The following is a 17415-nucleotide window of genomic DNA, read 5'->3' on the forward strand; positions in this document are numbered from 1 at the left end:
CCGGAAGAGACATCGCTGGCGGGAAGAGACATCGCTGGCGGGAAGAGACATCGCTGGCGGGAAGAGACATCGCTGGCGGGAAGAGGCATCGCTGGCGGGAAGAGACATCGCTGGCGGGAAGAGACATCGCTGGCCGGAAGAGACATCGCTGGCTGAAAGAGACATCGCTGGCGGGAAGAGACATCGCTGGCGGGAAGAGACATCGCTGGCGGGAAGAGACATCGCTGGCGGGAAGAGACATCGCTGGCTGAAAGAGACATCGCTGGCTGAAAGAGACATCGCTGGCGGGAAGAGACATCGCTGGCGGGAAGAGACATCGCTGGCCGGAAGAGACATCGCTGGCTGAAAGAGACATCGCTGGCGGGAAGAGACATCGCTGGCCGGAAGAGACATCGCTGGCGGGAAGAGACATCGCTGGCGGGAAGAGACATTTCCTAATACATGAATTATAATTATTGTTACTGTCAATCTTGCTACAGTTATTACTATTATAATTATTATAAATTATTGATAATGAACCCGTTACATTGAGACAATAATTACCTGGAGTTTACCTGAAGGGAGTTCCGGGGGTCAACGCCCCCGCCGCCCGGTACATTAATTTTATTTTTAAATAATGTTAGCTGATATACATAAAATATGACTCAGGTAGGATACCTGACCCATACCCTGATCCATTCACCTGTTGGTTGTAGTATTGAGCAAAACCATCCTGTGTGGTACAATATTTATTTATTTATTTATTTATTTATTAACAATTTGAGCACACATACAGAGGTACAAAAAAATACAGATAAGAGCAGCATGCCAAAGCCACTTATACTATGCATAGCATTACGGGCTGGCTTAAAATTAACTTAAGATTAACTAAGCAATGATGAAATCAGTGATAAGACATTATTGTAAACAGATAACTATAAAGCACAAGTGAGTATTACAAAGACAGGTCATATGGTTGCATGCATTGTTGTACATTCAGTCGTATGGAGTATTCTGTTAGGTAGTGTATTTAAAAAATAATAAAGTTAGATTGGGTTTTAGGTTTAACATTTATGTGATATAATTGTGAGAAACATTTAAGATATACAATTTATAAGGTTCAGTTATTCAGTATTTATTTGGTTTTGGGTGAGTAAGTGATCTTTGAGAAGAGACTTGAATTTATAAACAGGTAGTGTTTCTTTTATATTTACAGGTAATGAATTCCAGATTTTAGGGCCTTTTATGTGCATTGAGTTTTTGCATAGCGTGAGATGGACACGAGGAACATCAAAGAGTGATCTGTGCCTTGTGTTATGGTCATGTGTTCTGTTGAGGTTGGCAAGGAGATGTTTGAGGGGAGGGTTAATATCAGAGTTAAGTGTTCTATGTATGTAATAGGTGCAGTAATAAGTATGGATGTTTTGTATGGTGAGTAGGTTTAGTGTATTGAATATTGGTGGAGTGTGTTGCCTGTAGTGAGAATTTGTTATTCTAACTGCAGCCTTTTGTTGGGTAATTAGTGGTCTGAGATGGTTAATTGTTGTTGAGCCCCATGCACAAATTCCATAGGTGAGATAGGGGTAAATAAGAGAATGATATAGGGCCAGGAGGGCTGACTGTGGAACATAGTACCGTATCTTCGATAGTATGCCTACAGTCTTGGAAATTTTCTTAGAAATTTGTTGTATATGTGTATGAAATTTGAGTCTATTATCAAGGTGGATTCCTAAGAATTTTCCCTCTGTTAGCTTTGTGATAGGTGATCCATTTATCATTATGTTAAGAGGTACATCTGTAGCTCTGTTACCAAACTGAATGAAGTAGGTTTTGTCAATGTTTAGTGTAAGTTTGTTAGTCCTCATCCAGGTAGATATTTTTTGTAATTCGGTATTTACAGTATTGGCTAGCGTGACTGGGCTCGGGTGGGAGAAGACGTATGTGGTGTCATCTGCAAATAGTGTGGGTTTGAGTAATTGCGAAGCATTTGGTAGGTCATTTATGTATAGGAGAAAGAGAAGAGGGCCAAGGACACTTCCCTGTGGGACACCAACTGTAATTGGTTGTGCGGAAGAGTTTGCCCCATTTGTGTACACATATTGGCTTCTGTTGCTGAGGTAAGACTTGAGGTAGTTGAGGGAGTGCCCTCTTATACCATAGTGTGACAATTTTACGTGGAGCAAGTCATGGTCAACTGTATCAAAAGCTTTACGTAAGTCAATGAAGATCCCCAGTGGGACTTCTTTTTTCTCTATTGCAGTGTATATATGTTCTAGCATGTGTATAATAGCATCATTAGTATTTTTATTAGGCCTGAATCCAAATTGGCAGGGGTTGAGTATGTTTTGGGAGATAAGGTAGGAGTAGATTCGTTTATGAATTAATTTTTCGAAGATTTTTGAGAGAGGGTGTAAGTTGGATATTGGCCTATAGTTATTCAACTCTGTTTGGTGTCCTCCTTTATGGATCGGGGTGACCCTTGCTATTTTGAGTCCTGTAGGGAAGGTGGAGGATTCAATGGATTTGTTAAAGAGTGTTGCAATGATTGGTGATAGCACTTGTGACGCTTTTTTGTATATAAAGGGTGGTAAGGTATTTAAATCTCCTGCCTTGTTTTTTAGTGCGTTGATAATAAGGGAGACTTCGTATGGGTTAGTCGGAGCTAGGAACAGTGTGTTCGGGTAGTTGCCGGTGAGGTAGTCATTTGGTGGGGTATCTGAGCTTGGGATTTTATTGGCAAGGTTTTGTCCTATAGTGGAGAAGAAATCATTGAGTCTGTTTGCTGTTTCTGTTGGTGGGAGTTGGGGTTCATCTGATTTTGCTAATTTTATTTCGCTATTTCGTGATATCTTTTTTGTTCCCAGAATTTCTGAGGCTGACACACGAGGCTGACACACGAGGCTGACACATGAGGCTGACACATGAGGCTGACACATGAGGCTGACACACGAGGCTGACACATGAGGCTGACACACGAGGCTGACACACGAGGCTGACACACGAGGCTGACACACGAGGCTGACACACGAGGCTGACACACGAGGCTGACACACGAGGCTGACACACGAGGCTGACACACGAGGCTGACACATGAGGCTGACATACGAGGCTGACACACGAGGCTGACACACGAGGCTGACACACGAGGCTGACACACGAGGCTGACACACGATGCTGACACACGAGGCTGACATACGAGGCTGACACACGAGGCTGACACACGAGGCTGACACAAGAGGCTGACATACGAGGCTGACACACGAGGCTGACACACGAGGCTGACACACGAGGCTGACACACGAGGCTGACACATGAGGCTGACATACGAGGCTGACACACGAGGCTGACACACGAGGCTGACACATGAGGCTGACACATGAGGCTGACAGACTTCATTATATGTAGGATTTAGGATGAAGGGAATCCTGTCAATGTCAGGATTAAGACGCTGTAGAGACGACGTTATAGCGAAATTAACCAATTTTCTCATTCTCTGAAAAAAGAAAAATATTCAAAAGGGAGCAACATGACCACTAAACACGTATGAGCCGTCATACTTCAAAGTCTAGTAACTCCCAAATTTATTTCTGTCATAGTGGAGTACAAGCGACCTCTAAGGTCTGATACTTATCCAGGTTGACGTTGGTACTGGTGGTCCATACAGACGAGGTCAGAAAGGAATATAACACCAGTAGACATCACTTCGTGTCCACACATCAGATGTCTTCTATAAGGTCATCAAAAATCTGCAAAAAAAAATATATGTTAATCCAACATTTGGTATCATCTAATACAGTCAACATTACTTTTTATCTTCAAATATTTTCCTCCTTAGCATATAGTTATTATCTATTTTACTATTTTAAAATAGATAATCTTATAGAAATACTTATTCCAAATTTAGAAAGAATCCCCGAGACTCGGTTAATGTGTATAGATTAATCAAAACAAAATCCAGGTAATCCAGCGAGACCCATAATTACCTTCACAGGGTCATTTAACTACAAATTATCCAAATTCCTAATAGACATGTTGAGCCCAGTTGTTAACAAAGTTCCTATATTAACAAATATGGGCTAATATCTCTCCTGCAGTCCAATATTGGCTTTACTTACTTAATCTGGCGGTAATGGCGGCATCCCTGTGCACTTCTGCTGTTGTTGTATACATTTTGGCTCAGGACACACGCAAAATAAGAAAAAAAATGGCACCACCTGGACCGACCTCTTGCAATGAAGGTCACAGGTCAACTGAAGTCAGTAACGGTCACTCAGTTTGAATCTTCCCTTAGCTCCGCCCACTTCCAGGTCTGCCAACTCTCTTCCTATCCTATGTATATTCATATTCATATAGTTTATTTGGACATGATACATAGTTTTACAAGGAATTATAGAAGTTGGATATACATGCCAAAAGCCCCTTGTACGCACAGCATTATGGGTAGGCTTAAAATTAACTTAAAATTAACTAAGCAATGGTGTGGGTGGTAATTACATTTTACATATAAACATTAGTTAGGAACTTTTAGGCGTAAACTAATTCTGTAAGTGAATATGTTAGTCACAAGTGACTAATTCCTTAGTAATGTATAAATCATTTTATATGTGTATATTTGGCAATGTTGGTACGCGTGCCGTAGCAAGTGACAATCGCCGTGTAAACTGCGCACCGACATGTATTTTTATTTATTTTTTTCTTTGATAATGGTCTTGAGGGCACACAGGGGTCCATAATAAAGTATATTATACAAATTTAAGCGAAGGTAAACAGCACTTGCTTGAACACTTCACATAGGCGCCACATCTTATCTAAATATATCTTTGACTTATTTCGTGTAAAGTAAAAGGACACAAGTGCAACTAAAGTGACATTTATTGTGGCAACGTTTCGCTCTCCAGGAGCTTTATCAAGCCATTACAAACAATACATGGACACAGAGGGTATATAAAGGCTCAGAGTGAGGTGCAATACTAATGAGGTACCATTTCGATGTTCACTAGTGGTGGTAGTAGTAGTAGTAGTGGTAGTAGTAGTAGTAGTAGTAGTAGTAGTAGTAGTGGTAGTAGTAGTAGTAGTAGTAGTAGTGGTGGTAGTAGTAGTGGTAGTGACAAAAGTAATACAATATGGTAGACTGCAAGAAAAGAGCTCTTCAGATCATTAATTCTCTACGCATCAACACCAATCCCAACAAAGTTATAATTCTTCCCAACAGTCAGGTTGCACTGAACGTCTCAAAAGTACTTTCACAAGCTAACACCAGAGTCGCCATCGCTTCTAGCACTTCAATAAAGGATCTAACCAGGACAAAATCCAAGCACCACGAACCAGTCAATGCAGGAGTTTACACTATACCCTGTGGAGGCTGTGACAAGATTTACGTAGGTGAAACAGCAAGAAACCTCGACACCCGCCTCAATGAACACATTTACGCATGTAGGAACGATAACTTGAACAACGCCTGTGTACAACACCGAAATTCCACCAATCATCTCATGAAATTCAGAGACGCCCAATTAGTGATCAAAGAAACTAATTTCCGCAGATGCAAGTGCCTCGAATCAGCACTGATCGCTGTTTCGAATACAATTAAACAAAACAACGGCAGCTTCACCATCTCCGAAGTCTTAGCAAGAATCCTCCTGAAAACAGTAAACCCTGCCATCACATAGTCTCTCCTGTTATACTACACAAAGCACAGAGAGTGAACACTGAAACAAGCTGTCTCTATCCTGTCTATATTTGTCCAACCTATTTTTATGTTACCCAAGTAATAGCTTTTATATCCTTTTACTCATGTACGAATTAATTGCTCTACCATATTGTATTACTTTTGTCACTACCACTACTACTACTACTACTACTACTACTACTACTACTACTACTACTACTACTACTACCACTACTACTACTACTACTACTACTACTACTACTACTACCACTACTACTACTACTACTACTACCACTACTACTACTACTACTACTACTACCACTACTACCACTACTACTATTACTACTACTACTACTACCACTACTACTATTACTACTACTACTACCACTACTACTACTACTACTACCACTAGTGAACATCGAAATGGTACCTCACTAGTATTGCACCTCACTCTGAGCCTTTATATACCCTCTGTGTCCATGTATTGTTTGTAATGGCTTGATAAAGCTCCTGGAGAGCGAAACGTTGCCACAATAAATGTCACATTAGTTGCACTTGTGTCCTTTTACTTTACATATTGTCGGTAATTCTACCAACTTTATTACGACTTATTTCGTGTTCCATTAAATACCTGTAGTCTACCTGGAGGGTATTCCGGGGGGCAACGCCCCCCGTGGCACGGTCCACGACCAGGCCTCATATTGGATCAGAGCCTGATCAACTAGGCTGTTACTTCTGGCTGCTGGCAATCCAACATACGAGCCACAGCCCGGCTGGTCAGGTACTGACTTAAGGTACTTGTCCAGTGCCAGCTTGAAGACTGCCAGGGGTCTGTTGGTAATCCCCCTTATGTATCCCCCTTATGCACACATAACGGAGATAAAACACCTCAATTACTGGGAGCGCTTGAGGTTCCTAAAACTGTATTCCCTGGAACGCAGGAGGGAGAGATACATGATTATATACACCTGGAAAATCCTAGAGGGACTAGTACCGAACTTGCACACGAAAATCACTCACTACGAAAGCAAAAGACTTGGTAGACGATGCAACATCCCCCCAATGAAAAGCAGGGGTGTCACTAGCACGTTAAGAGACCATACAATAAGTGTCAGGGGCCTGAGACTGTTCAACTGCCTCCCAGCATACATAAGGGGGATCACCAACAGACCCCTGGCAGTCTTCAAGCTGGCACTGGACAAGCACCTAAAGTCGGTACCTGACCAGCCGGGCTGTGGCTCGTACGTTGGTTTGCGTGCGGCCAGCAGTAACAGCCTGGTTGATCAGGCCCCGATCCACCATGAGGCCTGGTCACAGACCGGGCCGCGGGGGCGTTGACCCCCGGAACTCTCTCCAGGTATACTTCAGGTATACAATCATGAAAGGTTCTTGGTCCAAGAAATTAGTGCTACCTTTCACTTCCTAGGATCAAGCATCTATCACAGACTGGTTATCCTGTCATAATTCACCACAAACAGACTGGTTATCCTGTCATAATCCATCACAGGCAGACTGGTTATCCTGTCATAATTCACCACAAACAGACTGGTTATCCTGGCATAATCCACCACAAACAGACTGGTTATCCTGTCATAATCCATCACAGGCAGACTGGTTATCCTGTCATAATCCACCACAAACAGACTGGTTATCCTGTCATAATCCATCACAGGCAGACTGGTTATCCTGTCATAATCCACCACAAATAGACTGGTTATCCTGTCATAATCCACCACAAACAGACTGGTTATCCTGTCATAATCCACCACAAACAGACTGGTTATCCTGTCATAATCCACCACAAACAGACTGGTTATCCTGTCATAATCCACCACAAACAGACTGGTTATCCTGTCATAATTCACCACAAACAGACTGGTTATCCTGTCATAATCCACCACAAACAGACTGGTTATCCTGTCATAATTCACCACAAACAGACTGGTTATCCTGTCATAATCCACCACAAACAGACTGGTTATCCTGTCATAATTCATCACAAACAGACTGGTTATCCTGTCATAATCCATCACAGGCAGACTGGTTATCCTGCCATAATCCACCACAAACAGACTGGTTATCCTGTCATAATTCACCACAAACAGACTGGTTATCCTGTCATAATCCACCACAAACAGACTGGTTATCCTGTCATAATTCATCACAAACAGACTGGTTATCCTGCCATAATCCACCACAAACAGACTGGTTATCCTGTCATAATTCATCACAAACAGACTGGTTATCCTGTCATAATTCACCACAAACAGACTGGTTATCCTGTCATAATCCACCACAGACAGACTGGTTATCCTGTCATAATTCATCACAGACAGACTGGTTATCCTGTCATAATCCACCACAGACAGACTGGTTATCCTGTCATAATTCATCACAGACAGACTGGTTATCCTGTCATAATTCACCACAGACAGACTGGTTATCCTGTCATAATCCACCACAGACAGACTGGTTATCCTGTCATAATTCATCACAGACAGACTGGTTATCCTGTCATAATCCACCACAAACAGACTGGTTATCCTGTCATAATTCACCACAAACAGACTGGTTATCCTGTCATAATTCACCACAAACAGACTGGTTATCCTGTCATAATCCACCACAAACAGACTGGTTATCCTGTCATAATCCACCACAAACAGACTGGTTATCCTGCCATAATCCACCACAAACAGACTGGTTATCCTGCCATAATCCACCACAAACAGACTGGTTATCCTGTCATAATTCACCACAAACAGACTGGTTATCCTGTCATAATTCACCACAAACAGACTGGTTATCCTGCCATAATCCACCACAAACAGACTGGTTATCCTGCCATAATCCACCACAAACAGACTGGTTATCCTGCCATAATCCACCACAAACAGACTGGTTATCCTGCCATAATCCACCACAAACAGACTGGTTATCCTGCCATAATCCACCACAAACAGACTGGTTATCCTGTCATAATTCATCACAGACAGACTGGTTATCCTGTCATAATCCACCACAGACAGACTGGTTATCCTGCCATAATCCACCACAAACAGACTGGTTATCCTGCCATAATCCACCACAAACAGACTGGTTATCCTGTCATCCTTCACTACATACGTTGGGTTTTCACACAACTTTCCTTCAGCAGTTTTCAAAGGGCGGTTTTTTCTTAGCTAAGAGAGAGGACGGGTTTACAAGGTCACCCGTCCACTTACTGGACACACCCGACCGTGCTTATCCCAACAGTTACAAGTTCATCTTACACAGCATAAATTACCACGATTACATGTTCCTTTAGTATGTTGTAGCCAGTTAATCAGATCTGTAATCTTACGTAGGTGGAAGCGCTAAACCATAAGGGGTAACACATGCCGGTGGAATGTGAGGTTTGATCCACAACAAAGGGGAGGGTAACTAATTTCTTGGATCAAGAGCTCTTCACCAGCACCAGAACATCCTCTGAGAAGGAACTTGGTGGACGTCAGACAGGTTTCCACCAAGCTTCTCCCGGAGGCGCTTGTGTATGCGAAGTGTATATCTCTCAGTGTATATATACCCATAAGTTTTTATCAGTGTGTATACCTAGGGATAAAAGTATTATTGACCGATGGTGACCAGCCTACAGGCCCTTCCTACGGAAATAGGCCGAAGGTACTGAACATGCATACATTAGCAAGGCTTAGAGTTAGGGGGAACATAAGTGTACAATTGGAAATCAGGAATACGTAAAGGGTATATATATATATATATCGTGTTGATATTCGTAGCAGTGGATTCAAGTTGAAGAAATGTGGATTTAAAAGGATATTTGGAAGTACTGGTTTGGCAATAGAGTTGTAGATTTGTGGAACAAACTCCCAGGTAGTGTCACTAAGGCGATAACGTTAGGTAACTTTAAATATATGTTGAATGAGTGCCCGAAATACCTAGCCATGCTAAGCGTTCTAGTGGTACACTCTGTAATCACAATTTTACTACATGTAAACCAAACAATAACCAAATTTCTGTAAACTCAGCATTGTAATCCTTATAGAGAATAAACTTTGAATTGCATTGAATTGAATAAATGGTTGTGGGTGGGTGGAGTATGATCTGCCTAGATGGGCCAGTAGGCCTTCCGCAGTGTCCCTTCGTTCTTGTATTGTTTCTAATTGTGTAGTCGATACGCTTCAAACCTAATAAACTGACCAACCCAGAAGCAAGAAAAAATAGTGTATGTATGTATGCATGTGAAATTCCCAGCTGCCCTAATTCCCGCACTAATCAGTAGATAAGATAGAATGATATGCCAGAGAGGTACTGCTAGGTTTTAGGAAGAGCTAAACCAGTGTGTTCTAATCTTCGTCAGGAGAACTGCTGTACTGGGCCCTCCTGTGAATCACCCGCCACAGTAGACAATCATCAGTTGCTCCCCTAGTGTTGTTCCCCTAGTGTTGTTCCCCTAGTGTTGTTCCCCTAGTGTTGTTCCCCTAGTGTTGTTCCCCTAGTGTTGTTCTCCTAGTGTTGTTCCCCTAGTGTTGTTCTCCTAGTGTTGTTCCCCTAGTGTTGTTCCCCTAGTGTTGTTCCCCTAGTGTTGTTCCCCTAGTGTTGTTCCCCTAGTGTTGTTCCCCTAGTGTTGTTCCCCTAGTGTTGTTCTCCTAGTGTTGTTCCCCTAGTGTTGTTCCCCTAGTGTTGTTCCCCTAGTGTTGTTCCCCTAGTGTTGTTCCCCTAGTGTTGCTCCCCTAGTGTTGTTCCCCTAGTGTTGTTCTCCTAGTGTTGTTCCCCTAGTGTTGTTCCCCTAGTGTTGTTCCCCTAGTGTTGTTCCCCTAGTGTTGTTCCCCTAGTGTTGCTCCCCTAGTGTTGTTCCCCTAGTGTTGTTCCCCTAGTGTTGTTCCCCTAGTGTTGTTCTCCTAGTGTTGTTCCCCTAGTGTTGTTCCCCTAGTGTTGTTCCCCTAGTGTTGTTCCCCTAGTGTTGTTCCCCTAGTGTTGCTCCCCTAGTGTTGTTCCCCTAGTGTTGCTCCCCTAGTGTTGTTCCCCTAGTGTTGTTCTCCTAGTGTTGTTCCCCTAGTGTTGTTCCCCTAGTGTTGTTCCCCTAGTGTTGTTCCCCTAGTGTTGTTCCCCTAGTGTTGTTCTCCTAGTGTTGTTCCCCTAGTGTTGTTCCCCTAGTGTTGTTCCCCTAGTGTTGTTCTCTTAGTGTTGTTCCCCTAGTGTTGTTCCCCTAGTGTTGTTCCCCTAGTGTTGTTCCCCTAGTGTTGTTCCCCTAGTGTTGTTCCCCTAGTGTTGTTCCCCTAGTGTTGTTCCCCTAGTGTTGTTCTCCTAGTGTTGTTCCCCTAGTGTTGTTCCCCTAGTGTTGTTCTCCTAGTGTTGTTCCCCTAGTGTTGTTCCCCTAGTGTTGTTCCCCTAGTGTTGTTCTCTTAGTGTTGTTCCCCTAGTGTTGTTCCCCTAGTGTTGTTCCCCTAGTGTTGTTCCCCTAGTGTTGTTCCCCTAGTGTTGTTCCCCTAGTGTTGTTCCCCTAGTGTTGTTCCCCTAGTGTTGTTCTCCTAGTGTTGTTCCCCTAGTGTTGTTCCCCTAGTGTTGTTCTCCTAGTGTTGTTCCCCTAGTGTTGTTCCCCTAGTGTTGTTCCCCTAGTGTTGTTCTCCTAGTGTTGTTCTCCTAGTGTTGTTCCCCTAGTGTTGTTCCCCTAGTGTTGTTCCCCTAGTGTTGTTCCCCTAGTGTTGTTCTCCTAGTGTTGTTCCCCTAGTGTTGTTCTCCTAGTGTTGTTCTCCTAGTGTTGTTCCCCTAGTGTTGTTCCCCTAGTGTTGTTCTCCTAGTGTTGTTCCCCTAGTGTTGTTCTCCTAGTGTTGTTCCCCTAGTGTTGTTCCCCTAGTGTTGTTCTCCTAGTGTTGTTCCCCTAGTGTTGTTCTCCTAGTGTTGTTCCCCTAGTGTTGTTCCCCTAGTGTTGTTCCCCTAGTGTTGTTCCCCTAGTGTTGTTCCCCTAGTGTTGTTCTCCTAGTGTTGTTCCCCTAGTGTTGTTCCCCTAGTGTTGTTCCCCTAGTGTTGTTCTCCTAGTGTTGTTCCCCTAGTGTTGTTCCCCTAATGTTGTTCCCCTAGTGTTGTTCCCCTAGTGTTGTTCCCCATGTAGTAATCACCTAATTATACTTTCCTAATGGTACTCACCTACTTCAACTCACCTAGTAGTACTCACCTACTTCAACTCACCTAGTAGTACTCACCTAGTAGTACTCACCTACTTCAACTCACCTAGTAGTACTCACCTAGTAGTACTCACCTACTTCAACTCACCTAGTAGTACTCACCTAGTAGTACTCACCTAGTTTATCATGCGAGGGACGAGTCTCAGCTCCTGTCCCTCCCCACGGGAGTACCAGTAATGTTGACAGTATATATACATCAACTGCGGTTGTTCTAGGTGAGTTTACACCGCCTAATAATACTTAAATCTCTTTCATTAATATTCTCTTAGATTTCCACTTAATATTTGACCTTATATTCACTTGGAAATAAAGAATAAATAGTTACGAATTCTCGATAAAGACCCAAAAATAGTTTTAATAATACCGGCATAGTATATAATTATTGTTTGTTAATGAATGATGGGTTCTGGACAAAATTCTTCACTAGTCCGGCAAGTGGTTGTTAGAGTTCAATCTTAGATATTGCAAATGAAAGAAACTCAGAAGTGGGGGAAGAAAGGCAGAGAAGAGAGAAAACTAAATAAGAGATGAGTTAGAAGTAATAACCCTATAAACAATGGTTATAATTAGGACTATAATTTTTAAAAGGGAGAACTGGTAAGCCAGCGGAAGGTCTCGGTCAGATAATCAGGTCTGATGTTATCTTGAATACCAGGTCTGGTGTTATCTTGACCCCAGGTCTGGTGTTACCTTGAACACCAGGTCTGGTGTTATCTTGACCCCAGGTCTGGTGTTACCTTGAACACCAGGTCTGGTGTTATCTTGACCCCAGGTCTGGTGTTATCTTGACCCCAGGTCTGGTGTTATCTTGAACACCAGGTCTGGTGTTATCTTGAACACCAGGTCTGGTGTTATCTTGACCCCAGGTCTGGTGTTATCTTGACCCCAGGTCTGATGTTATCTTGACCACCAGGTCTGGTGTTATCTTGAACACCAGGTCTGGTGTTATCTTGAACACCAGGTCTGGTGTTATCTTGAACACCAGGTCTGGTGTTATCTTGAACACCAGGTCTGGTGTTATCTTGAACACCAGGTCTGGTGTTATCTTGAACACCAGGTCTGGTGTTATCTTGACCCCAGGTCTGATGTTATCTTGACCACCAGGTCTGGTGTTATCTTGAACACCAGGTCTGGTGTTATCTTGAACACCAGGTCTGGTGTTATCTTGAACACCAGGTCTGGTGTTATCTTGAACACCAGGTCTGGTGTTATCTTGAACACCAGGTCTGGTGTTATCTTGAACACCAGGTCTGGTGTTATCTTGACCCCAGGTCTGATGTTATCTTGACCACCAGGTCTGGTGTTATCTTGAACACCAGGTCTGGTGTTATCTTGAACACCAGGTCTGGTGTTATCTTGAACACCAGGTCTGGTGTTATCTTGAACACCAGGTCTGGTGTTATCTTGAACACCAGGTCTGGTGTTATCTTGAACACCAGGTCTGGTGTTATCTTGAACACCAGGTCTGGTGTTATCTTGAACACCAGGTCTGGTGTTATCTTGAACACCAGGTCTGGTGTTATCTTGAACACCAGGTCTGGTGTTATCTTGAACACCAGGTCTGGTGTTATCTTGAACACCAGGTCTGGTGTTATCTTGAACACCAGGTCTGGTGTTATCTTGAACACCAGGTCTGGTGTTATCTTGAACACCAGGTCTGGTGTTATCTTGAACACCAGGTCTGGTGTTATCTTGAACACCAGGTCTGGTGTTATCTTGAATACCCGGTCTGGTGTTATCTTGAACACCAGGTCTGGTGTTATCTTGAACACCAGGTCTGGTGTTATCTTGACCACCAGGTCTGGTGTTATCTTGACCCCAGGTCTGGTGTTATCTTGAACACCAGGTCTGGTGTTATCTTGAACACCAGGTCTGGTGTTATCTTGAACACCAGGTCTGGTGTTATCTTGAACACCAGGTCTGGTGTTATCTTGAACACCAGGTCTGGTGTTATCTTGAACACCAAGTCTGGTGTTATCTTGACCCCAGGTCTGGTGTTATATTGACCCCAGATCTGGTGTTATCTTGACCCCCAGGTCTGGTTTTATCTTGACCCCCAGGTCTGGTATTATCTTGACCCCCAGGTTTGGTGTTATCTTGACCCTAGGTCTGGTGTTATCTTGACCCCAGATCTGGTGTTATCTTGACCCCCAGGTCTGGTGTTATCTTGACCCCCAGGTCTGGTGTTATCTTGACCCCCAGGTCTGGTGTTATCTTGACCCCAGGTCTGGTGTTATCTTGAACACCAGGTCTGGTGTTATCTTGACCCCAGGTCTTGTGTTATCTTGAACAACAGGTCTGGTGTTATCTTGACCCCAGGTCTGGTGTTATCTTGACCCCAGGTCTGGTGTTATCTTGACCCCCAGGTCTGGTGTTATCTTGAACAACAGGTCTGGTGTTATCTTGACCCCAGGTCTGGTGTTATCTTGACCCCAGGTCTGGTGTTACCTTGAACACCAGGTCTGGTGTTATCTTGAACAGGTCTGGTGTTATCTTGATCCCAGGTCTGGTGTTATCTTGACCCCAGGTCTGGTGTTACCTTGAACACCAAGTCTGGTGTTATCTTGAACACCAGGTCTGATGTTATCTTGAACACCAGGTCTGGTGTTATCTTGAACAACAGGTCTGGTGTTATCTTGATCCCAGGTCTGGTGTTATCTTGACCCCAGGTCTGGTGCTACCTTGACCACCAGGTCTGGTGTTATCTTGACCCCAGGTCTGGTGTTATCTTGAACACCAGGTCTGGTGTTATCTTGAACACCAGGTCTGGTGTTATCTTGACCCCAGGTCTGGTGTTATCTTGACTCCCAGGTCTGGTGTTATCTTGACCCCAGATCTGGTGTTATCTTGACCCCCAGGTCTGGTGTTATCTTGACCCCCAGGTCTGGTGTTATCTTGACCCCAGGTCTGGTGTTATCTTGACCCCCAGGTCTGGTGTTATCTTGACCCCCAGTTCTGGTGTTATCTTGAACACCAGGTCTGGCGTTATCTTGACCCCCAGGTCTGGTGTTACCTTGAACACCAGGTCTGGTGTTATCTTGACCCCCAGGTCTGGTGTTATCCTTACCCCAGATCTGGTGTTATCTTGACCCCAGGTCTGGTGTTATCTTGACCCCCAGGTCTGGTGTTATCTTGAACACCAGGTCTGGTGTTATCTTGAACACCAGGTCTGGTGTTATCTTGACCCCCAGGTCTGGTGTTATCTTGACCCCAGGTCTGGTGTTACCTTGAACACCAGGTCTGGTGTTATCTTGACCCCCAGGTCTGGTGTTATCTTGACCCCAGGTCTGGTGTTACCTTGAACACCAGGTCTGGTGTTATCTTGAACACCAGGTCTGGTGTTATCTTGAACACCAGGTCTGGTGTTATCTTGAACACCAGGTCTGGTGCTATCTTGACCCCCAGGTCTGGTGTTATCTTGAACAACAGGTCTGGTGTTATCTTGACCACCAGGTCTGGTGTTATCTTGACCCCCAGGTCTGGTGTTATCTTGACCCCCAGGTCTGGTGTTATCTTGAACACCAGGTCTGGTGTTATCTTGACCTCCAAATCTGGTGTTATATTGACCCCCAGGTCTGGTGTTATCTTGACCTCCAGGTCTGGTGTTATCTTGACCCCCAGGTCTGGTGTTATCTTGACCCCCAGGTCTGGTGTTATCTTGAACACCAGGTCTGGTGTTATCTTGACCCCAGGTCTGGTGTTATCTTGACCCCCAGGTCTGGTGTTATCTTGACCCCCAGTTCTGGTGTTATCTTGAACACAAGGTCAGGTGTTATCTTGATCCCCAGGTCTGGTGTTACCTTGAATACCAGGTCTGGTGTTATCTTGACCCCCAGGTCTGGTATTATCTTGACCCCCAGGTCTGGTGTTATCTTGACTCCCAGGTCTGGTGTTATCTTGACCCCAGATCTGGTGTTATCTTGACCCCCAGGTCTGGTGTTATCTTGACCCCCAGGTCTGGTGTTATCTTGAACACCAGGTCTGGTGTTATCTTTAACACCAGGTCTGGTGTTATCTTGACCCCCAGGTCTGGTGTTATCTTGACCCCAGGTCTGGTGTTATCTTGAACACCAGGTCTGGTGTTATCTTGACCGTCAGGTCTGGTGTTACCTTGAACACCAGGTCTGGTGTTATCTTGACCCTCAGGTCTGGTGTTACCTTGAACACCAGGTCTGGTGTTATCTTGACCCCCAGGTCTGGTGTTATCTTGAACACCAGGTCTGGTGTTATCTTGAACACCAGGTCTGGTGCTATCTTGACCCCCAGGTCTGATGTTATCTTGAACACCAGGTCTCTTGTTATCTTGACCCCCAGGTCTGGTGTTATCTTGACCCCCAGGTCTGGTGTTATCTTGACCCCCAGGTCTGGTGTTATCTTGAACACCAGGTCTGGTGTTATCTTGACCTCCAAATCTGGTGTTATCTTGACCCCCAGGTCTGGTGTTATCTTGACCTCCAGGTCTGGTGTTATCTTGACCCCCAGGTCTGGTGTTATCTTGACCCCCAAGTCTGGTGTTATCTTGAACACCAGGTCTGGTGTTATCTTAAACACCAGGTCTGGTGTTATCTTGACCCCCAGGTCTGGTGTTATCTTGACCAGGGCTGGTGTTATCTTGAACACCAGGTATGGTGTTATCTTGACCTCAGGTCTGGTGTTATCTTGACCCCAAGGTCTGGTGTTATTTTGACCCCCAGGTCTGGTGTTATCTTGACCCCCAGGTCTAGCTCTATCTTGACCCCCAGGTCTGGTGTTATCTTGACTCCAGGTCTGGTGTTATCTTGACCCCCAGGCCTGGTGTTATCTTGACCCCCAGATCTGGTGTTATCTTGACCCCCAGGTCTAGCGTCATCTTGACCCCAGGTATGGTGTTATCTTGACCCCCAGGTTTGGAGTTATCTTGAACACCAGGTCTGGTGTTATCTTGACCCCCAGGTCTGGTGTTATCTTGACCCCCAGGTCTGGTGTTATCTTGACCCCCAGGTCTGGTGTTATCTTGAGCACCAGGTTTGGTGTTATCTTGACCCCCAGGTCTGGTGTTATCTTGACCACCAGGTCTGGTGTTATCTTGACTCCCAGGTCTGGTGTTATCTTGAGCACCAGGTTTGGTGTTATCTTGACCCCCAGGTCTGGTGTTATCTTGAACACCAGGTCTGGTGTTATCTTGAACACCAGGTCTGTTGTTATCTTGAACACCAGGTCTGGTGTTATCTTGAACACCAGGTCTGGTGTTATCTTGAACACCAAGTCTGGTGTTATCTTGACCCCCAGGTCTGGTGTTATCTTGAACACCAGGTCTGGTGTTATCTTGACCACCAGGTCTGGTGTTATCTTGACCACCAGGTCTGGTGTTATCTTGACCCCCAGGTCTGGTGTTATCTTGACCACCAGGTCTGGTGTTATCTTGAACACCAGGTCTGGTGTTATCTTGAACACCAGGTCTGGTGTTATGTTGAACACCAGGTCTGGGTGTTATCTTGACGACCAGGTCTGGGTGTTATCTTGACGACCAGCTCTGGGTGTTATCTTGACCAGGTCTGGGTGTTATCTTGACCAGGTCTGGGGTTATCTTGACCAGGTGTGGGGTTA

General features: G+C 44.5%; 1 protein-coding gene across 3 annotated transcripts in view; it reads left to right on the forward strand.

The window, feature by feature from the left end:
* Positions 1-9991: 9991 nt before the first annotated feature.
* Positions 9992-17415, forward strand: part of LOC128702163 (XK-related protein 7) — a 28662-nt gene continuing 21238 nt past the window's right edge. Inside the window, exons 1-2 of one of the 3 annotated variants that reach the window (XM_053796243.2) lie at positions 9992-10046; positions 11950-12044. The gene's annotated coding sequence lies outside the window, so the exon portion shown is untranslated. Of the gene's footprint in view, positions 10047-11646; positions 12045-17415 lie in introns of those variants that run through there. The other 2 variants (XM_053796245.2, XM_070102756.1) reach the window with 2 other exon arrangements.

This window comes from Cherax quadricarinatus, chromosome 83 (genome assembly GCF_038502225.1).
Source record: "Cherax quadricarinatus isolate ZL_2023a chromosome 83, ASM3850222v1, whole genome shotgun sequence".
Classification (NCBI taxonomy): domain Eukaryota; kingdom Metazoa; phylum Arthropoda; class Malacostraca; order Decapoda; family Parastacidae; genus Cherax; species Cherax quadricarinatus.